Raw genomic sequence first — 23291 nt, 5'->3', positions numbered from 1 at the left:
TTCTCGGCTTCCCTGGTGACACAGTGGTTAAGAATCTGCCTGACAATGCAGGGGACACGGGTTCGAGCCCTGGTCCGGGAAGCTCCCAAATGCCGTGGAGCAACTAAGCCCATGCGCCACAACTACTGAGTCTGCGCTCTAGAGCCCGCGAGCCACAACTACTGAGCCCACACGCCACAACTACTGAAGCCCAAGCGCCTAGAGCCCGTGCTCTGCAACAAGAGAAGCTACCACGATGAGAAGCCCGCGCACCACAACAAAGAGGAGCCCTGCTCACCGCAACTAGAGAAAAGCCCACGCGCAGCAACGAAGACCCAAACGCAGCCAAATATAAATAAATAAATAAATAAATTTATTTTTAAAAAAGTTCTGACTCTAGAATTCAAACCAAACATGGGTTCAGAAGGAAAACAAGAAAAGAAAGATGCATTTTCCTTCCCTCAAAGAAGTGTCTGGCCGTGCACAGAGTGGGTGGCCAAGCAGAGAAGAAGCGATGGCCAAATGGCCGGCACCCCATGCTCCCAAGCACACCGACTGGGATGGAGTTTCACAAGCAGAGCTCTCCTGGCAGAGACAAAAGCTGGCCTGTCTGTCCCTCCTTCTCCAGGGAAAACGCACGGCCATTCACCCAGTCACCCCAGTGGCTGTGACACCTGATGCTGGCATAGCAGCCAGCTGCTGAAACAGCATTGCTAAGGTAGCCCGAGAAAACCAAACCATGGCAGATAAACGCGGTGATTTCTTGCTGGAGGGGAAAGGGCCCCAAGAAAAGAGCAACCAAGCAAGTGTGTTCCAGAAAGAAAGGTAAACAGGGATAGGCCAGGTGCCTCACTATTTCTTCCTTCACCTTCTCCCTGGTGCGTGCTTTTAATTTGCGACACGCGGTACTAAAGAGACTGTCCATAGATTTAGCATTGACGTTTCCTTCATGCAGTAATCCTTTGAATCCCATTTGCTGTAGATTTCTGCAGAGTGACATAAAAAAGACTTGTTTTGAAATTAGTGAGCACATTATAACGAGCTATTTTTTTCCAGTATTTGGGGCAACTTGAATAAGCTAACTCACCCAAACTCACCTTGCTCGGCCTGTGCCCAGGAAGAATTCTACAGGAATAGAGGCTGGATTACAAATCATCGCACTATCCATTGTTATGAAAAACGCCAACGGACACTGGCTCTAATCACATGATTTTTCCCACACAAACAACTCAGACCCTCACCCGACTTAAGGAAAGGATTTGTATGGGGTCAGTATGGCGACTTCAATAGGATTAGCCTTTTTTCCATCACACTGGTGCACTGCAGAAAGTTGTGTATAGTTGTCACATACACAGTAAAGTATAAACAGAAGAACGATATACTCTCTTGCTCCTAATAAAAAGGTTTCTGAGATTCCACATTAAAAAAAAAAAAAGAAAAGGAAAGGAAAAACGAGAAGTTGGACGTCCAGTACAAGACGCTTACTTGGGGAAAACTTCCCATTTTGCAGGGAGGAGACAAGGGATTTCTTTCTCCCCGCCTCACACTGTGAGGGATGTGTCTTGCCCACGCCTCTCCATCCACGATCATAGCTCGTGCGGTGGTCCAGCTCCCACCGTATCGCCCTGGCTGCCAGCCCCAGTAATACCCCTTGGGGAAAGCAAAATAATGGCTTCCAAAGATGTTCATGTCCCAATTTCCCCCAATTGTGACTATGTTACAGCAGAAGGCCAAGAGGAATTAAGGTTGTCAGTCAGCTGATCTCAAATAGGGAAATTATCCTGGATTGTCTAGGTGGACCCAGTGTAATCACAAGGGTCCTTAAATGTGGAAGAGGCGGCAGAAAAGTGATGTTTGAGTGAGGTGATGGGAGAAGGACCAACCTGCCATTGCTGGCTTTGAAGATGGAGGGTGGGACTCAGTATCCAAGGAATGTGGGCAGCCTCCAGGAAACAGGTTCTCCTCCAGAGCCTCCAGGAAGGCCCTGGTGACACCTTGATTTTAGCCCACGGAGACCCACTGTGGACCTCTGAATTACAGAACTGCAAGGCAATAAATCTGTGTCATCATAGCCATTTAGCGTAGGGGAATTTGTTACAGGAGCAGCAGCAGAAACTATCCACCACGCCTGCCCCTTGGCCTCTGGAACTAAGGCAGGGGTAGCCGCCTACTCTTGCAGACCAGTGGGTCTCCCCACTGCCCTTGACTAGATCTCAGATCTTTCATCACATGCGTAACCCACACATCCGGTTTCCTGACTGGTCTGTGACTGATATAGGTACCATCAGAGCAAACTGGTACTTAGTCAAAAAAGCTCAAATGCTAAGAGAAAAAATGCCACCTAATAAGCTAGCTGTCTAAAGAGAATCTTCAAACTTCTCCATCTGCAAATCTTTTCCAGTGAAAGAATCTGCGTCCATACATTAAATGTAAATGGATTAAATGTTGTATGCGTGCATCTCTGATCAGTCAAAAGAAGCAAGTACACATGGGAACAAAGACCTCAGTCTAAAGAATGTTCTTCCTAAAATCGAAAGCACATTCATTTTACTTCAATGTTTTGCCAGATCTGCCCAAACCTGTCCTAAATAACCAGTACCATCAAAAACACCCCGCGAGCTTTAACCATGGCATTTTCCCCTATTAGGATTTCATAAGAATATCAATAATGTGATCTTGCTTTCATTTTGGCAAAAATAATGTTATACGTTATTGTTAGTTTCTTTCCTAAGAGGCCTTAGGTCTTCTAGAGAGAGGATTTTAAAAATGGAATTAGTTCAGATATTTAGTAAAAGCGGAAGTATTGTACCCCAGGTAGTAGCTGCTAAATTATAGAACTTTTGTTTTATGAAAGACTTAATAATTTAGTTGCTTCTTTGTAGTGCATTTAAAGATGTGGTTTTGTTTGAGAAAAAGAAAATTCACCAAGTATAATGAAATAAATAGTCCTCCTAGGAAAAATGTCCCCTCCCTCACTCCTTTTCATACAACTGCTCTTGCTAACATTCTTGCATTTACAAGAGCACTGAAGGACCCTGGCCCAACAGAGAGTGTATTAGTTTCCTACTGCGGCTCCATAACAAATTCCCACAAACTTCATGCCTTAAAACAACACACATGTATTACTTTCAGCTCTGGAGGTCAGAAGAGTAAAATGAGTCTCATGGGGTCTAAATCAAGGTGTCAGCAGAAGCTGGTTATTTCCGGAGACTCCAGAGGAGAATCTGTTCCTTCCCTCTTTTACCTTCTAGAGGTGTTACCGACCAGAGTTCTTGACCTCCTTAATCAACAGAAATTGATCAGAGGCCAGACAAGAAATTCAGGCAAGGCTTTACTGGGGCTCCTGCTGCAGCAGCGGGGAGCGAGAACAAGCAGCACATTCCCCTGCTCACTCGCTCTCTCCCCGAGGCAGTGGCAAGCTGGTTCCTTATATAGGGGCAAGTCCAGGGTCAGCCGGAGGGGGGCTTAGGTGGTTTGCTCACCCCTTTGGTGGTGTTGTGTGCAGCAGGTGTGAGCAGTACCCGGCTTTTGCTCCAGGCTCTTCTTTTTGTATCTTGTTGCCCATAATTTGCCCCTACTGTGCACGTACACGGTTATTTTTAGTCCCTCATAGTTTCTTTGTATTCTATTGCTGGAGGAGACATTTGTCCAGGTGCAAGCACTGCAGCAAAGGGTCCCAAGTCCCAGGTCCTAGCCTGTCTCAGAGGCTGCTGACATTCCTTGGCTAATGGCCACATCCAATCCAATCTGCTTCACGTGGCCTTTTCCTCTGTCTCTGACGCCTCCTACATCCCTCTTATAAGGATGTTTGTGATTATCAGGCCCACTTGGATAATCCAGGATAATCTCCCATGTCAAGATCCTTAAGCAAATCACATCTGCAAAGGTGCTTTTGCCAGGTAGAGTAACAGTCACAGGTTTTGGGGATGAGGGCCTGAACATATTTAGGGGGTCATTACTCAGGCTTTCACAGTCCACCCTCTGGCCCCCAAAGATTCACACGCATCCCACATGCAAACTGCATTAACCCCATCCCAAGGTTCCCAACGGTCTTAACCCATCACAGTTTCAAGTCCAAAATCTCACCCAAGTCTCAGCAGCTCCCAAATCTCATCTAGGAAATACAAATCAGGTACAGGTGAGTCTCTGCATATAATCCATCCTAAAGCAGAAGTTCTCTCTTCCTGCGGACTAGTGAAATTAGAAAATGAGTTACATGTTCCAAAGAAACAATGATGGGACATGCACAGGATAAGTTATAGGCATGCCATTCAAAAAGGGTGGAACTGAAAGGAGAAAGGGAGCATGTGGGTCTCAACCAGTATGCAACGAGGCAAACTCCATTACATTTTGGGACCCAGGAATGAGTCTCTGGCTCAGCCCACAGCTTCACCCTCGAAGCCATTCTTTTCCTTCTTTCCTCCCTCCCTCCCTCCCTCCCTCCCTTCCTTCCTCCCTTATATTTATTTATGTATGCAGTGCCGGGTCTTAGTTGCAGCAGGCGGGATCTAGTTCCCCGACCAGGGATCGAACCCGGGGCCCCTGCATTGGGAGTGCAGAGTCTTACCCACTAGACCACCAGGGAAGTCCCTCATCCTTTTTCTTGAAGGGTACTGCATGTTTGCAGCTGAGTACTTTTATCAGCCTGTCTCCTACCTGTGGAATTTGGGGAGCCCACCAGCCTTATTTTATTTCATCTTCTTTCTGTCCCTTTCCATCCAAGTGTCAGTGTTTCTGCTGGAATGACATTCTCAAAAACCTATGGGCCATTATTCAGCCTGCCACAGATTGCTCAGACAGGATAATTAATACAGGGAGGAAAACGTGACTTCTGAAGGATGTGTTTGGCTACCTACGTTATAAAGCACCACACACACAGAATGCAATCATTCACCGCTCTTAAATGTGGATTTAAGGTATGTCAGGTCTTTAAGTCTCAAGTTATACACTAGAACACGATATTATCTGAAAGACCTTTCAACTGTGCTATATCTCCTTACAGGAAAAGTCAGAATGAGTGCTAAAAAGTAAAAACTGGACTGTCCAGACGATGCTCATGACTAATAAATAGAGAATAATTTTAAAAGGAAGGAGGTGCTCAAATTACAGCAGGAGGTATTAGGGACAACTTCCTCATAGGACCCCAAATGAGCATCAGGAAGGTTTATGAAGCTGTGGAATCTGCTTCCTGGAAAATTTTTAACAATTTCTTTTGAAATTAATGGCATCAAGGACTTTCTTCCCTGAGTTAGGCCCCCACTGCTGGCAAGGTGGACACTGAAAAAGCAGCAATCAACTACTTTGGAAAACAGTTTGGTAAAAATTAAAAAGTGATACCATACAGCCCAGCAATCCCACTCCTACGTATATATCCTAAGTGAACGCTTGCAAATGGGCCCCTTTAAACATGTTTAAGACAGTGTAGTATATCATGGCAAAAATGCCAATAAGCCACGCATCTCTTGACAGGAGAATCGATAAATACGTTGTTATGTATTCACACCATGGACTACCGTACAGCAGCGAACGTGAAGAAATTATAGCTACGTGCTTCAATGTGGATGAAGCTTAGTAGCTTAGTAGCAGGTGAAATAAGTAAGTCATAGAAAAATACATACATATAGTTCGATACCATTTAATAAAGTTCAAATCAAGCAACACATTATAGAATACTCACATATGACACAATTGTAAGGAAAAGAAAGTCATGAAAATAAACCAAATATCAGGGTATTGATCAACTGGTAGCAGAGTGAAGGATGGACTGGGGGTGGGGCAGCAGGGGTCTACAGGGAACTTCAGGATTTGAGGCATGTTCTATTCCTTGGGTCAAATGGTGGGTTCACGAGGGTTCATTTTATTATGCAGATGAATAATTTCAACATATGGCATAGTTTTAGAGTATAAACCAGACTCAAGATAAAACTAAAAAATTCTCCCAACGTCATTTATTTATTTATTTATTTTTGGCTGCGTTGGGTCTTTGTTGCTGTGCGTGAGCTTTCTCTAGTTGCGGTGAGCAGGGGCTACTCTTCGTTGCGGTGCACGGGCTTCTCATTGCAGTGGCTTCTCTTGTTGTGGAGCACGGGCTTCTCACTGCGGTGGCTTCTCTTGTTGCAGAGCACAGGCTCTAGAGTGCAAGCTTCAGTAGTTGTGGCACGCGGGCTCAGTAGTTGTGGCTCGTGGGCTCTAGAGCACAGGCTCAGTAGTTGTGGCTCACGGGCCTAGTTGCTCTGCGGCATGTGGGATCCTCCCAGACCAGGGCCCGAACCCGTGTCCCCCGCATCAGCAGGCGGACTCCCAACTACTGCGCCACCAGGGAAGCCCCATACAGAGGTTTTTTTTTATCACTAGCCTTCCTTTTGGTTCTTAGAGTTTCCATCTCCCAGTTTATATTATCCATCTCTTCTTGCACGTTGTCCACTTTTTGAATTAGAGCCCTTAGCCTATTAATCATAGTTGTTTTAAATTCCCAGTCTGATAATTCCAGTATGTCTGCCATATCTGAGACTGGTTCTGATGCTTTCTCTCTCCTCAAACTTTGCTTCGTGTCTTTTGGTATGTCTTGTAATTTTTTGCTGAAAGCTGGGTATGATGTACTGGGTGAAAGGAACCCGGTACTGATTCCCATGGAGGTTTCTGCTCTGGTACCTCTACTCCAATAAACTGTGATTCTCTGTATCTGCCTATCTGTATCTCTAATTTGGGGGGCAGTGGTTTGCCCTGTGACCTCGGTCTCTGATGAATCTAGTTAAGAGTTGTTGCTTTTCAGTTTCTGAAGTCTTTCTCTTGCTGTGAAGATGGGAGTAATGACTTCCAAACTTTTTACAAGCCAGCCTGAAAGCTGGAAGTCCTCCCTTTTGTTTATACCAACAACAAGACACTCTCATCTCTGCAGACCAAGATACAATTTACTCTATTTGCCTCACGTAGGCTCTTCCCACTAATTCCAGGCTCTTGTCAAGCACACAGAGGAGAAATCCTCCATCAACCTCGGAATTCGCCAGAGATGGGGCCGTCCTCACACCCTCCAGCCTGGCATGCCTGCTGGCTTCTGCAAGCCTTGGCTCAGGAGACGAAGCCTGGACACACTCAGGTTGCCATCTTTCCAGAACTCTCTTCAATCCACCTGTACCCGATTCGCTGCCAAACCAAATGTAGATCCTGCCTCTTCTCTTTCTTTCCCTGTTGCCACTGGCCTGGCCCGGGTCCCCACTCCTTCTGTTCTCTCTTCTTCACAGGGCATTCTACCAGCTTCCACCCTGCAGGTCTCTTCCCAAACCATCCCAGTTCAGTCCCCACTATCAGTGAAGCATGACTTGGATCATTTCGCTGCCTCCTCAGGAACTGTCAGTGTCTTCCCAGTGCTTTCTGGATTAAATACAACATGCCTCGTCCTGACATTTAGGACCAATCTACATTTCTAATCTTAACTCTTACTGATCTCCTACAGACAACCTACTTCCAGCCAAACTAAAATTATAGCATTTTCCCAACACCTGGGCATTTCCTACTCTGTGCCTTGGCCTTATTTCAATTCTGCCACCTAAAATGCTTTCTCAGTTTGCTAAATTCTTACCCATTCTTCCCAAACCACATCCTTTATAAAAGGACCAAACACACACACCACAACTTCACAAAAAATAGCTAGCTCTTGCCGCACTTTCTCTCTCCTTTGTGAATCTCCAGGCCACTTTCACTTTCAGCATTTAACACTCGCTTTTATTAGAGTGTGATTGTCCTTCGGGCGCCTGTCTTTTCTATGGTATTTCTAGTTTTCTGAGGACAGAGTCCGTGCCATACTCATCTCCACATTCCCCCATAATATCTAACACAATGCCTTGCAGACAGTACACGCTCAACAAACATATCTTTAATTTAAATGAAACCATGTTATTTTAGGAAGGCAATCCATGGTTTTCAGCTCATTCGTTATGGTTCTGATGTACTGGATAAAATAGATGATACGATATCCCTGATAGTCACAAGGGGAAGAAGGACTGGGAACCAGAGGAATCCCAAATGGTAGAACTCAGAAATGTTCATCCACCTCTTAACTCCTCCTTCATTGCGTCTCTGTCCATAGCTACGTGTTGACCAACTCTCCACGGATTAACTGCATTTTCTATCTTTACTTAACGTTTTCTCTTACTTAATGATCATTTCATTCAAAGGAACAAAGTTTTGAATCACTTCATGAACGTTACTGTACGTGTGTTGGGAGCAGGTAACCAGGAGGGATACTGGCAGCCAATGAGCCTGGCAATTTGCGTTGTTGGGTTTTTTTATCTCCCCAAAATGACAAATGACTATAAACTATAGACCTTATGCTGTTTTTCTTACAGACGGTGATCACCGCAACTGTTAAATCCTTATTGCTAAGAAACTACTAGACTAAGAAGAATGTTCAAATCATCTACCACTTGCCATTGATAAAATGTAGTGCCAGCAATAAAGAGCTCCAGGTCTGGAATATTACACCCTTGCTGCTCCCGCCACCCCACTGGAAATCACATAGCTACAGTGATAGTCAACATTAACACTCTCAGCCACTAGAGTAAGGTAAACTTTTTCTACTGACTCTATTTTGATTTTGGTAAAATACACATAACATGAAATTCACAATTAGTGACACTTAGTACATTCACATTGTCGTGCAACCATCACTACTATCTGGTACCAGATACACTGGCTTTTTTTTCTTTTCCTAATGGCTTTTTGCTAAAATAAATTAGAACTATCTTCTATAATGTAAGCACTATTCATTTTGCAGAACTGGATATTTTCAGTCTCTTAGACTCACCAGCTTTTGTCAACAGGACAAATAAACAGCCCCAAAGAAAGAATCACTGCTGGGTCCCTCTGTTGGTCTGTGTAGAGGTATTCTGAAAGTCATAGGTAATTGATATCCATTTGCCTTGCAAGGACCAGGCAGCAACGTGGTTTCTAGCCCCTGGCGGTATGTTTCTGGAACTATAACAAACCTGGATGAAACACAGGAGACCCAAGACCTTGGCACGTTTTCACCTAAGCCAAGTCACACCATTAAACCTCAGTTAGGAAATATCAATAACTTGGGGAAGGTGGATTGCAGTTTAGCGTATTACCAGCTGTCAGCACCTCAGGAACTAAATTGAACAGCCAGGGAATTGAGATATGAAAAGTAAAGAAAGCAATCATATGGGTCTCCTTTAATATCATCTGTGGCATGACCACCCCCTGCCAGCCTCACGCCACTGCCCCTCCCCAGTTGAAACAAACATAAACAGTAAAACAGAAGTTTCATTTTATTTTTAAAGAAATAGGGACAGAGCGATTATAAAATTCCAGAAATATAAAAGTTGATGTCTCAAAGACCGCTACTCTTTCTATGCTTATATTTTCTAATATAAACCAGATGTTTTGAGTTTTTCCAAATAACTTCTTTCAGAGAAATAATGCTTTAGTCTTTGGCATGTTTTTGATCTTAGGTCAATTATTCTTACCTACTTTTTCCTCAGCCTTCACAGATGTTGTTTTCATACAATTCTAAACGTAAATATCCCCTAACTGGGCTAATTTGCATTTGCAGCTGTTCATCTCAACATTTAATGTTTATCATATAATAAGGTATTGGTTTTGGAAAACTCGGAATTTAATGAGAAAAATGCATTTACAGGCCTATCTCAGAGATATTGCAGGTTCAGTTCCAGACCACCACAATAAAGCAAATATGGCAAGAAAGTGAGTCTCATGAATCTGTTGGTTTCCAGTGCATATAAAAGTTACGTTTACATTACCCTATGGTCTACTAAGTGTGCAATAACATTATGTCTAAAAAAGATCATGGACGTACTTTTGTTTAAAAATACTTTATTGCTAAAAAAAAAAAAAAAAAAAAAAAAATACTTTATTGCTAAAAAACGCTAACCATTACCTGAGCCTTCAGAGATCTGTAGTAATAACATCCAAGATCACTGATCACCATCACAAACATAATGAAAAGGTTTGAAATATTTTGCGAATTATCAAAATGTGACACAGACACGTAGTAAGCAAACACCCTTGGAAAACGGGCACCTATAGACTTGTCCCACTCAAGGCTGCCACAAACATTCAACTTGTAAAAAGGCAATAGCTGCGAAGTGCGATAAAGCGAGGTGTGCCTGTAGACGACTCTTTTGACCTAATGATACCCAGTTCTTTAGGAAACATTTGGGGGAACGTTAGCCCAATAGGGTTAGCAAACGAAGATAGAAGGAATGGCCCAATACACATAAAAATGCCTGAGGTCTCTACGATGGGGGGTTTCATCGACCAGCATCAAAAAAGAGGGAAGGAAAATTCTTGAATTCAGAAAGTGTCCTTGAATTTGTTAGATTTATTGTTAGAGTGAAAAATGCAACCAGTTTCAGAATGAATTAGATTCAATCTTTCTGAGGTTTCACTGACGGGTTGCATGCATTTCAGGCTCGTAGAAAGCCCAGCCAGTAACACAAATCAAGATGGCCATAAAAACAGATATAAGCTGAAACTAGAAACTTCCACCCTCTGACCAAGACACTGCCTCTCGCCGTGGCCTGGTGCCCTGCCCTGAGCCGACTGCCAGAGGTGGCAGATAAACACACAAACACACACCCAGGTGTCCTAATCCAAATCAGGCCACGTTAGCGAAAAAAATTCATCACTTGGGCCTCATGACACAGCACAAGGGAGCAACTGTGGTGTGTGTGCCTTGGGCCCCCAGACAGTTAACATAAGCCACACTGCAGAATGCAAAACAAATACACCTCCCTCCTTCCTGTACCACGCAGCGTCTTTTATCAGCTGCCTGGTGCGCCCCTTAGACAGGCAGCCCCTTCGGGTAGACTGGGCACGATGCTGTCTGGGATCCATCCCGGGAAAGCCCGGATGGGGGTTCTATGGAAAACTTCAGATCAGCACTCCCCTCGGCTCCCCCGACCCGGCCCCAGCACTGCTTGTTAAGACAATAGGACAGCGGGGGCGGTCTGATCCCGAGTCTAAGGCAGCTCAGTCTAGCGCAAGGACACAAAGGCTGCTGAAGGAGGGGCCCAGCGTCCGCGCTGGCCACTGCCTGGCAACGCCAGCCGCGCAGACTCCTAGCCACCCGCCACCCGCCACCCCGGGCCTCGTCACGTGGCTCCGGCGTGGTCTGGGGTCCACTGAGGCCGCCGGTGCTCTGCCCGCTGCTGCACGGGAGCGAGGACGTGCACACTGCTCGCCCCAGAGCGGAGCGTTTCCTCTCATTCCCCTCCCCCTCCCGCGCCGATTTCAAACCCCGGTTTGCTGGCAAAAAGCTTTGCGAGTGTTTAATTTTGGAGGGCCTGCTGGCTTTCGGGAGCTCAGGAATAGCTGAATGCTATTCATTCTGGGGAAAGTAGATTATCTGGTTTCTAGGCTAAGACCTGGCCCGAGGCCAGTAACACGTTTTGGTAAATATTTCAAGGACCAAATGTAAAGTATAAAACAGGAGCCCTAGCCGCAGAACAGCAGTAGCACTCCTGGGGAGACACAGTAACGGCCTGGCTGGATGAGGGCGTAAGAGAGGAAATGCACTGTTGCCTGAAGATGAAAAATGGGCCTAAATCTTAGTGCAGGGCCTCTGGCCTTCTTCCAGCGGGACGGTTAGACCTGGTATCAGGGCTGGTACGGCAGAAGTCGCTGAGATGACGCATTCTGCTGACAGAGCCACCCAAACAGCTGGCAAGCCGCCCCGCTCCGCCCGTCTCGTGCGCTCACCGCAACCGGGACGCATCCGGCACGTTCATCATCTCCGGGGCGTGAATGGATGCTTAGCAGGCAGATAAGTCCGCAGGCATATATGTGTGTATTATCATGCAGATACGACAATTATTTCGTAATAGAAATGGAACCTGGGCCGTCTCTGCCTGACTTTTGATCCTGCCAGCGCTGCAGAAAAAAACGCTCGCTGATATGTTCCATAGTCAGGAAATGGACGCACAGAAGGAGAGCGAGATTACAGGCCACTCTGTGCATTCGCTAACACGTGCTGTGATTTTAGCCCTTTCTTGTGGATATCTCATTTCACAGGGAAGGGGAAAAGGCAAATGGGAGACAAAGAGGCCGCCACCCAGCATGCACGCATTTTCCATCCCAGTGTGTAACTAGAAAATAGAACAGAGTCATATAAATAAGGCAAAAGCGTATCAACAGACCAGTTGCTGTAAAATGGTGCAGAAAGAGAGAGAGAGAGAGAGAGAGAGAGAGAGGGAGGTGGAGGAAGAGAGAGAGAACAAATAAATGAAAGAAATGTGTAAAACTGACTTTTCCTTATAACTTTCTTTTGAGTCAGATCGGCATTACCCCACTTTGTTTCATTTCATGTTGAGTATATAGATAGATAGATGTCCATAGAGAGAAATGATTTTCTACGATAGATATTAAACTCAGTTAGGGCCAGACACGGTACTATTCTTTGTTTAATTCCATAGCCTCAAACTCTTGGTAGAAAATCTAATATTAAACTTTTTTCTTACCTAATTTGGCAGGAATTGGAAGATTTAGGGAAAGAAGGAAGTTAAATAGGATATGAGATCAGGTTTAACCAAGCTTGAATTGACTGAGCTGTAAAAAGAGGGAGGGGAAGGAAGCATTGTTGTCCAAGCCACTGAGTCCGCCATACTCCATTTGTAATCAAGGCGGCAATGGTTAGTCAGTGGCCCAGGACACCCCGGGTGTTTTCTGAGAAGAGCATGTGTGAAGAGGGGAGCAAGGATATTTGAGGGAAACTAGTACCCAACCAATCACTGATACTTATGGGCCATCATAAATTAGGTGTTTATAACTTGGGAGATACTTTTGTTTGCATCATACTCAGAGTAGTTTCAATCATAGTTTAAGGTTAGAAAGATGTGACCCATGCAAACGTTATTTCATCTTAATTTGGATCTATTTCCTGCACCTAAGGAACGTGATGGTCCTGTTCGCTCAGCTCCCCCCCTTTCAGCCTCTACAGGGGTCACACCTGGAGGGTGCTTATGCGTCTCGATCCAGATAAACTTAGGGGTGCTTGACTGATCTGTCATAATTCTTTCAAACTGTTGGTCCTGTTTTGGATCAATTCATTGCCCTTTCAGCTGTAGAGAAAGGAACACCCTCTGGGGAGAATGATCTGCACACACCTCTTTCATTTGCCTGGGGCTGCTATGTGAAAACAGCCACCTGCCGCCGTCTGGCATCAATCCATCAATCCATGCCCTGCTGCTTGAGCAGCTGGTGGTGCCTCCCATTCCTTAAGTACTTGAGAATCCTTCCCCACGAGCTGGGCCATTGATTAAGTGCCTACTTTGGAAGAGGTGTAAGTAAGGACTACAGCGTGATCATAGAAACCACGTGTGCCCACTTGAACAAGAGGAAAAAGACATAGAAGAGCATTTTTAAAGGGAGGATGTGATTTTCTGTTTCAAAAGTTGCCCCCCCCCCCCCCCCCCCCCGCCCTGCCCCTGATTCTCGTAGATCAAACAGCCTGATAGGAGCTCTCTTTGTTGAGCCAAACTGGGAATAATAGTTCCTTTGTCTGAACACCCACTATTTATTCATTTAACACTTGGTAAATGCCTACTAAGTGCCAGGCACTTTAAATGCATATTTGTTTTTACAAACAAACCTACAAAGCAACTATTATTATCCACCCCACCTCCACTACCACCACAAATATAATAAATATAAAAATCAGATGAAAGGAATGCAGCTCAGAGGAAATGCTAAAAACTAATATAAAATTATCAATAAAAAAGATAGCCAAATACCAAAATATAATATTATTAATATATTATCAAATATTATATTATCAATATAATATTATCAATAAAAACATATTATTAATATCATATTATCAGTTAAAAATGATAGCCAAATACCAAAAATATATAGACTTCCATAAAGGAAAACCTTATCATTTCACTTTGTAGTTTATTATTCCTTTTCACTAAGCTTGATTTTCCTAGAGGTTTCAGAGATTTGACCTAAAGACGATAGCTTAACAGTTCCCTTTGGAAGATAAAATGTTTATTAGCAAACATATACTTATAGTGCATGGTATTATTTTATTTTATGCTAAGATGTGAGCTGAGAAATGTGATTTTATTTATTGCAGGGGCACCATATTCAAAACCCCTTTGGTGCTATATATGGGAAGCAATGGATGGACCATGGTCCCATTAGCTGTGTTTAAATCTCCATTCTAAACTTTAATACTCTAAATCAAGTTTTTGCTAATGTAACTTGCCACAATTTTGGATGTGTCTTTCTGGGTTTTTCTCCTTTTTTAAGTGAATCAGATAACCTGACTACATTAAGTACAGTTTATTTTATATGTATGTTTATAAGAGCACCTACCATACCAAATATTCAGTCAACGTGGGTCATTAAAATATATAACCTCGGCAAATTAAAACATAATCATTAAAACATCTTAAACCAAAAGAAATAGTAGAGGCACTTGAGAAACTATCAAAGAAATACTTTATGTTTAGTGTTTTCCATTAGGGACATAGGTCTGGAATTCCTCCCCACAGTTGAGAGTTGCAGTCATGGGAGTGAGTAAGATTACCAAAGAAGAAATTCATGAAGGAGGGAGGCAGTCCTTAAAGGATAGAATCTTAATGGAAATATCTCCAGCTGGGCGTTGAGGGCAGTGGGCAAAAGTGAGGAAACCAAGGAACAAGGCAGGGAAGTAGGGGGTGATTGGGGGTGTGCAGTCAGTGGAACAGTGGGTGGGGGGCATCTTTCACTCTGGGCTTTGGAGTTTTGGAGACTGGAGAGAAGCCAGTGTCATTACTGGCACCTGAGTGAGCCCAACACCTGGAACCTGGACAACTCCCCTGACGGGTGTACATGTCCTCATAGGGGCTCTCTTTCAACAGGCTGAAAGAGGACATAATATTGGCATGATGGTTTTTCCATGAAGTTAAACACAAACACTGACACTGTAGAACGGGAGAGGCCACAACAGTGAGAGGCCCGCGTACCGCAAAAAAAAAAAAAAAAAAAAAAAAAAAAAAAAAAGAAGGATTTTAGAAGAATCAAGCTATAATTCTTCTTGGATCAATACCTACATCCTAGTAAGCAAACCTCAACAATGATCAGCTAAAGCTCTCAAAGACCTAGCGAATGAAACTAAAATGATAAGGGTAACATGCATAAGGAATGCACACAAAATATGCCAGGGGGTAAAGCCCCCTACAGAAAACTCAGAGAGCTAGGACAGGGAGGCTCTGCTCAGAACCCCACGGACACGGCCCTCAAGGGTCAGGCCGAGCAAGAGGCATCCACGGAGGAAAAAGGAACCACGCCAGCTCTGTGAGGAAAACGGGGAGCGTGCGGGGAAGTCTGAAAACAAGCAGGGTGGACGCTGTCAAAAGCCGGATGTAAAGACTGAACAAAGATCAGCGGCAGCGAGGAGGTCCCAGTGACCCTGCTGTTCTAGGGGTGCTGGGAGCAGAGCCAGGGAGCGGCGGGGATGACGTGGAGGTGCGTGAGAGGCGCTTGAGCCAAAGCCTGGTGACTGAGTCAAGAAGTCCGCTGTAAGGTGCACCCGGAGAGCTGTGTTACTATTAATAACTACTCAGGTATGCAAATGACTTACTTTCAAAGGGAGGGAGGGAAGGAAGGGAAAAGTAGAGAGGCTCTAATATCACCCTTAGTTACTCATATCCTGATACGATTCCTGGAAATAGTGAGGCGCAGATGAGTTGGAGCTAGTGCGCTGGGAATTGCCTGTGACCCTGCATTGTAAAAGATTCCATGTGACCGCGCTGCAGAAGAGGCAAAATGGAAATGCAGGGCAGGTTAGGAGGCCGCTGCAGGAATCCAGGAAGGCGGTGAGAGCGCAGCCTCTTCACAGGCAGAGCGGGCATCATCGTGGAAACGGACCTAAAGATTGGAGAGCCTCCTGGGACGGGAAGGGATGAGAGATGAACCCAGAAGGGCGGGGGTAGGACACGGACCCTGGGAGAGGCTCACACGGCTGGGAGAGGAAGCCACCTTACCTTTGCCGGCTGGAGAGCAGGCTGGGAGGACGGACGTGGGTGTAGGTAAATTGTAGGTAGAGGGTGAGAAGTTACCAGAAAGCACGCGCATGCCCTCAATTTTCTCAGTGACTCACGAGGTGAAGTCTGCTGAGAGCAGGGGGCGTAGGAACTGAGAGGGAGTCTGTCTTGAGAGGAGCGCTGAGGTCTATAAATAGTCTTCTAACTAATTAGACTGCGGAGGGAGACTGTGGGTCTGTCTGGGCGCACTGGGGGCCTCATGGTGACCTCTTACTGGGGGCCACAAACCCAGCTCTGCACCCACTGCTGCGTGTGCCAGATGTGCAGTTAACATACCCAGCTCGTGGAGCTTTGCAGCCGCAGGGTCTCGGCCATATTTGAACAGCACTGAGGCCTGGAAGATGCTATTGATTCCAAAGTGGCAGCTTTTTAAAAAAATGGATCATTGTCAATTTTTTGCTTGTGCTTTCAAGACATATGGCTTGATGCTAACTGAAATAGTGTGGCCTTCGGAAAGTTTCTTAACTTCTCTGTGCTTCCTTTGCCTCTTTTGGAAAAAGTAAACAACCTAATTAATCCTCATAGGATTCTTGTGACAATTCAATAAAATGATATATGTAAAACACTGAAAAAAGTTTCTGTTTATAAAAATTAAAGTGCTCAATAAATGATAGTTATTTTTGTCAAAAAATATGACTTGTACATATCTATCCATACCTTGAATGTATATATATTTATATGTTCAGTGAAAGTATACATATACAATGTGTTGTAGCATTCATATATGTGTGTATATGTATGTAGGTATGCACATATATGTGTATTATATATGTATGTATGCGTGTATAGACACACATATATATAATTATAGCAACCATTTATTCAATATGCATTTGTCGAGCACATTCTACGTGCCAAGAACGACGCTAGATTCCGAAGAGACAATACTGAACAAAAATAGATGAAGCATCTGCCATTATAGGGTGAACAGTCTGATGGTTACGACAAGAAGAGGGTCAAACTGATGTAAAATGACAACGTGCTCAGTGCTGTAAAGAGCTCTACCGAGTGCAGTGAAAAGGTAAATCAGCACAGGTCAGGTGGTTCCGCCCCACCTGAGGTCACAGGCTGACGTGTCCTCATCCTTCTCCCCGACTACATTACGATTCCTTCGAAAGCTGTGGATCGCTGCCTACTCCCCTCTGTTTACGGCACCTGACTCCTGACCCCCGTGCACACAGCAGGTGCTCAATGTGTGTCTGCTGGCTAACCTGATGCCATGGGGTGTTCACCAGCAGTTTTAGTCATGACAGCCACGTGGGGCACCCACTGCCTTTCTTTATGAGAAACCGCAGAGGGACATCTTGGTGGTAACGGAACGTCGCCGTTGACTGGCTGATTTGGCAGGAACAGCTCACCCCAGACACTGCGTGAACTCTCAGCCCAAAATGCAGCGTCATTGATGCTTTTCCTTTTAAAAAAGCACAAAGCGCAGTGTTCTTTGTGCTAACATACATCGAGGACCTATATGTTTATTTCCTCTTGTTTTTCAGCGCAACTTCCATTGATCCAGCAGGTCGTCGGGAAAATGGGGGAATGATTGTTCAATGGGTACAGAGTTTCCCTCTGGGATAATGAAAATTTTCTAGAAATGGATAGTGGAGATGGTTGTACAATGTTGTGAATGTACTTAATGCCACTGAATTGTACAATTAAAATGGTAAGTTTTGTTATGTTGATTTTACACAATAAAAAATCCCCCCCCCCAAAAAAGATTTAAGCTTGGGAATTTAGAAAATAGAAAACAAAAAAACTAGGTATGAATAACTGTCACCTTTTCCTCAAAGTCCTTCAACAGTTCCCCATTCTCTCCTGACCAAATCCCAACCAGGCCCTTCATGGACTGGGTCCCGCTTGGCAACTCCTATGTCTGTCCTTCCTGAACCCCAGGCTCCACCCAGGCCAGATAGCTTGTGTTTCCCCCATCATGCATCTGTGTTTTGCCTGCATGGGTTCTGATCTCTGAGATGCTCTTCTCATCCCCCACCTTCTAGCTGGAAAGGTGCACCTCAGCTTAGCCTCCTCAAGGGAACTTTTCCCAACACCCATTTCAAATCTTGCAGCCCCGGCCAGAGAAATGACTGCGCTCTCTCTCTCTCTCTCTCTCTCTCTCTCCCACTTTCCCTTGTGTAGCTCATTATCACAGCAAACACAACATTAAATGCACTTGTTTATTTATAGGTCTGTCTTCCTGTGCCCTACCTTGGTGGCAGCAGGGGCAACATCTCTGTTTTATTTGCATACTATGGTTTTAAAATCTTTGGCTCCAACGGGGTGACCTTGGGCAAGATATTTAACCTCTTCTAGATCTGTTTCACCTTCCATACAATTTGAATAATAATAATAGTCTCTATGTCATACAGTAGTTATGAAGCATAAATGAAATAATGCATGTGACGTGCTTAGAGAGGGCCCGATGCACAATCAACAATGAAGTGTTTGAAGAAAGGAGGTTCATAACCAATAACAATTGTTCAGTGGCTAAAAGGATGAATATTTAACGTTGAGAGTTGACAAGAAGAATGAATAACCTAATTCCAGATGTTTATTTAGAAAGACGAATGACTAGAAGAAAGAGCATTAGAGGAGAACATCTTTTGCTGTGTGTATCATAATATAGTCAACATACTTCCAACAACCTCCCACGTTTCTGCCATAAACTCTTCCACTCCCTCCAGAACCAGGCTGATCAGGCTACAGAGGTCTTTATAACTAAAATATCAGAGTCGGAACGAGGGGAAGATGGCGGAAGAGTAAGACACGGAGATCACCTTCCTCCCCACAGATACACTAAAATATCAGAGTCTTCTTAGAAAACAAAAACTCAATGAAACCGATAAGAAAGGCTCATTGCCACAGTCTTCAATACCGAACCAGTGGAGGCTCTTCATGCTTTGAAGAATACAAGGCAGTCCTGATGTAGACGTTGAGGAATTTTTGAGTGTTGTCTATACTGACCCACTTGCATCAGAATTTTGGCAAACTAGCCTGACTCCTGGAATTTAAACCAGTAAGTAACCTTTTCTCCAATCAGCTTGGCTTTGGGTGTAAATTCTTATTTTATTTTATTTATTTATTTATTTATTTGCGGTACGCGGGCCTCTCACTGTTGTGCCTCTCCTGTTGCGGAGCACAGGCTCCGGACGCGCAGGCTCAGCGGCCATGGCTCACGGGCCCAGCCACTCCGCGGCACGTGGGATCTTCCCGGACCGGGGCACGAACCCACGTCCCCTGCATCGACAGGCGGACTCTCAACCACTGCGCCACCAGGGAAGCCCGTAAATTCTTATTTTGCGTAAGCAGATGCTGGCTATTTTCAAGGTATGGAGCTGGCTCATGCAGTGGACACAAAACATTATGTGACGCTTATGCACCGTTTCTTCTAAGGCAACACACACTGCAGGGAACAGTGCCGGAGTCCTCCAGGTGACTGTACCCGATTTCCATGCAGTCCCATTAAAGCGGACTCCACACCGAGCCCCAGGAGTGGAGCCTGTGACCAAGGCCTAAGTCATCAGCTATCTCACTTCCCCATCCTTTGATCTTCGTGGGTCATATGTGACCTAGGCAGAGTCAATGAAATGCAATGACATTTTCACTGCACCTTCTGGGGAAAAGACTCACTCAAAACCTTTGACCTAAGACGTAAGAGAATGAGTGGGTTAGCAGGGACCTTTCTGGTACCCACAAAACCCAAGGCTAAAGTCAACGCAGTGGAAGGCAGAACAAAGGAATAAAGTTTTTAAAAGCTGGCAGGTGCCAATGGTAAGCCTGAGCCCTGAATTGAGTCCTGTCTGTAGGTAGCATCCTCTTTCAGCTTTTGAGTCAATAAATTCCCTTTTGGACTAAGCCAGTTTGGGTTGGGCTTTTCTGTAACCGCAACTAAATAATCCCAACTGGCCTTCATCAAAGCCACTCTTCCCAAACGGGAGCTCCACACTCTGATTCCATCCAAGAGATAACTGGTGTCTCTAGAGAACCCACATGTGAATAGAATCAGGGCATATTCAAGAGGGTAAGTGTCTGGGTAAGAAAATCTCTCCTTTGGGGATACCTGTGGTTCACATTTCTGTGTGGGCCAAGAAACTCCTATAAATTTCACCTGTTGACACATTTTCTTTGCGGGCACTTTGCTACTTCAGGGGGAGGAGCCGGAAACAGAGGTGGAGAAGGGAAAGCATGAGGCAAAATGCGAATTATTGTGCAGGAAGCAATATAGCAGATGGCCTTTTCGCAGAGGGCTGGCGTGTGGGTACATGCGGTGTGAATTCACGGTGGAGGAACTAATCAGGCAGTGTTATCTGATCTGGAACAACAAGAAAAAGAAAGGGTCTCTTTCATTTTCCCCTGCTTTGGTATGTCTGAAAGCCCTTATCAGTGTGATAGGGCCTGGAATCACCCAACCAGAAAACCTTGACGGGATTGTGCTAAAGTGGGGACCTGGGATCTGGGTTGTTTTCCAAGGACCAACCGTCATTTCATTTTCAGAATGAATCTGGATTTTTGTTCTGTGAAAACAGGGCAGGTTCTGGATTGAAAACAAAAGTCAGACGTGCTGATGCTTGAATGTAAAGAACTACGGAGTTTCATAAGTTCTTCTGAGTAATAGAGGCTCGTCTCCAGCCTGGGGCCGAGGAGGCAGCGGGAGCAGACCCAGAGTCTGTGAGGTTATTTCTCCCGTGAAAAGCAAAAGCCCGAAGCAGGACTCTGAATAATCTAAGTGCAAAGCTGCTCCCATGGAAGGCAACAGAGCTTTCAGGAGGGCCCCTGGCTTCTGGGTACCAGGACGGGTTTCAAACTTGCCTCCATCCCCCACTGTCTCCATGGTGACAGAGAAGTTAGTTATCCTCTCTGAATGTATTTCCTCATCTGTAAACATCAGTTACGTTCTTGAGAGAAGTAAGTGGTTGAATTACATCAAGAGTGTACGGCCCATCGTAAGAACCCAAATAAATGGCAACAACACGATTTCAGTTACTCTGGGGAGACTTGGATCAAATACAGGACTGCAGGTACTGAGACAGGAATACCTTCTTCTCATTTGTCAGGCAGAGGGGGCAAAGTTCAGTTTCTTCTTACTGTGATTTTCTGCAGAATATCAAGAGAAAAACACCAATTTGCCACGAAATTTCTGCATTTTTCTGGCTTCTTCGAAGCTCAGCAAAATCTTGTCCCTAAACCGCTGAACAGCTCTATAATTCCAGACTGGCTAGAGACAAAACCAAGTCAAAAGACTTTCATTGGACCATCAGTTTCTCAAGTATTCCCAAGTATAAGAATTGGGTTTTATTCCTCTTTTTAGACCAGATACATAGCACGGCACCTTACGGGTTGCTCAAGAAATTTTTATTCTCTTATCTAAGAAAATGAATTCATTCTCAGACCAGCCAACCTAAACTTCTGTTGGAATGTGCTCAAAGAAGCTAGGAAGGATGGAAGGAAGGAAGGGAGGGAGGGAGGGGGGAAGGCAGGAAGGAAGGGAGACTCTCTTGGTGTATTAGTTAGGGTAAGAGCTAAGCTGCTAAGGGCTAATAAAGAAACCCCAAATTCCAGTGGTTTAAAAGCAGATAGGGAGCGGCGCAGTGACGGCGGCGGCAGTGTCGGCGGTGGTTGCTATTCGGAGCCGTTGAGACGCCTCTGCGGCAGCTGGTGGCACAGGTGGCTCGCGTGGACGTGGGCAGAGGCGGCTGGCCCGCCACCGCAGCCCCAGCGCCCACGGCCCCGGCAGGTAGATGAAGTTCCTGATGGAGCTGCAAAACCACCCACAAACAAACTCCCCATTTTCTTTTTTGGAACTCATGAGACTGCTCTTTTAGGTCCAAAGGACATATTTCCTTACTCAGAAAATAAGGAAAAGTACGGCAAACCAAGTAAGCGAAAAGGCTTTAATGAAGGTTTATGGGAGATAGATAACAATCCGAAAGTGAAATTTTCAAGTCAACAGGCATCAACTAAACAATCAAATGCGTCATCTGATGTTGAAGTTGAAGAAAAAGAAACTAGTGTTTCAAAGGAAGATACTGACCATGAAGAAAAAGCCAGCAACGAGGATGTGACTAAAGCAGTTGACATAACCACTCCAAAAGCTGCCAGAAGAGGGAGAAAGAGAAAGGAAGAAAAACAAGTAGAAACCGAGGAGGCAGGCGTAGTGACTACAGCAACAGCATCTGTTAATCTAAAAGTGAGTCCTGAAAGAGGATGACCTGCCGCTACAGAAGTCAAGATTCCAAAACCAAGAGGCAGACCCAAAATGGTAAAACAGCCCTGTCCTTCGGAGAGTGATGGTACCTGAAGAAGACAAAAGTAAGAAAAAGGGGCAAGAGGAAAAACAACCTAAAAAGCAGCTTAAAATGGATGAGGAGGGCCAGAAGGAAGAAGATAACCAAGAAAAGAGCCAGATAAAAAAAAAGGGGGAAAAAGAAGTTGAATCAAAAAGGAAAAATTGGAAGAAAAAAAAAAAAGGAAAAATTGGGCTTCCCTGGTGGCGCAGTGGTTGAGAGTCCACCTGCCGATGCAGGGGACACGGGTTCGTGCCCCGGTCCGGGAAGATCCCACATGCCGCGGAGCGGCTGGGCCCGTGAGCCATGGCCGCTGAGCCTGCGCGTCCGGAGCCTGTGCTCTGCGGCGGGAGAGGCCACAGCAGTGAGAAGCCCGCGTACAGCAAAAAAAAAAAAAAAAAAAAAAAGGAAAAATTTAGCTAAAACAGGGCTTACATCAACCTCTGATTCTGAAGAGAAAGGAGATGATCAAGAAGGTGAAAAGAAGAGAAAAGGTGGAAGAAACTTTCAGACTGCACATAGAAGGAATATGCTGAAAGGCCAACATGAGAAAGAAGCAGCAGATAGAAAATGCAAGCAAGCGGAACAAATGGAAACTGAGCAGCAAACAACATGTAATCTACAGTAATAAAAAATATAGCGCATTTGGGGCTCAAAGCATTAATCCAGTTACTGAAAAGAGAATACAAGTGGAGCAAACAAGAGAGGAAGATCTTGAGACAGACTCATTGGACTGAATTTCCCCCTCCCCGCCTTGATGGAAGAATGTTCCAGATTCTAAATTGAGGACTTCGTTAATGGCATTATTACTGTGTTGTGACTGTTAAAAAACATTTCCTGTAAGATACACACTACATACTAAGGTCAGCCATCATTCCTGTTAAAAGTTTTTTACCAAGCTTAAAATGAAGCTTTGTGTTTGAAAGTTATAATAAGCTCAGATGAAGATGGTGGTTGTACATTA

General features: G+C 44.8%; 1 pseudogene; it reads left to right on the top strand.

Annotated features, from left to right (window-relative positions):
• The first annotated feature begins 15136 nt into the window (after positions 1-15136).
• On the top strand, positions 15137-22955 carry LOC132413400 (PC4 and SFRS1-interacting protein pseudogene; annotated as a pseudogene).
• The last annotated feature ends 336 nt before the right edge of the window (positions 22956-23291 follow it).

This window comes from Delphinus delphis, chromosome 17, assembly GCF_949987515.2.
Source record: "Delphinus delphis chromosome 17, mDelDel1.2, whole genome shotgun sequence".
Lineage (NCBI taxonomy): Eukaryota > Metazoa > Chordata > Mammalia > Artiodactyla > Delphinidae > Delphinus > Delphinus delphis.
Note: the sequence above shows the minus strand (reverse complement) of the source record. Positions and strands in the feature narration are given on the sequence as shown.